We start from the raw sequence: 448 nt of genomic DNA, 5'->3' as shown, positions 1-448 counted from the left end.
GCAGGAATTCCTCCCTGAATTCCCAAGAATTGACTACTGGACCAGCCTAGAAGCATCTATCACCAAGTTGCAAGAGACTATGGAGCAACTTAAGGAAGAACAGCAGAATCAGAACTGTATGCTCTGCAAATTGCTGAAGGAACAAGAGAAGCAGGGGCATGAACTTCAAGAACTGAAACGCCAAAAATTCTCTCCTCAATTTGAAGGAGCATCCACTTCTCAAAATCAAGGTTGTTGAGTCCTAACTCTGTGAAAACCTCTATCATTAGGAGCCTATTTTTTGCGTTTTTGTTCTTTTGTTTTGTTTTCTATTTTTATTTTTTTTAGTCTCATCCTATATCTATCTTTGAGTCTTGTTCTTAATTCGTAATTAATAAAATTGAAATTTTCTGCCTTAAAGCTATGAATATCCTATGAATCCATCACCTCTCTTAAATGAAAAATGCTT

This window comes from Arachis duranensis, chromosome 10, assembly GCF_000817695.3.
Source record: "Arachis duranensis cultivar V14167 chromosome 10, aradu.V14167.gnm2.J7QH, whole genome shotgun sequence".
Lineage (NCBI taxonomy): Eukaryota > Viridiplantae > Streptophyta > Magnoliopsida > Fabales > Fabaceae > Arachis > Arachis duranensis.
Note: the sequence above shows the minus strand (reverse complement) of the source record.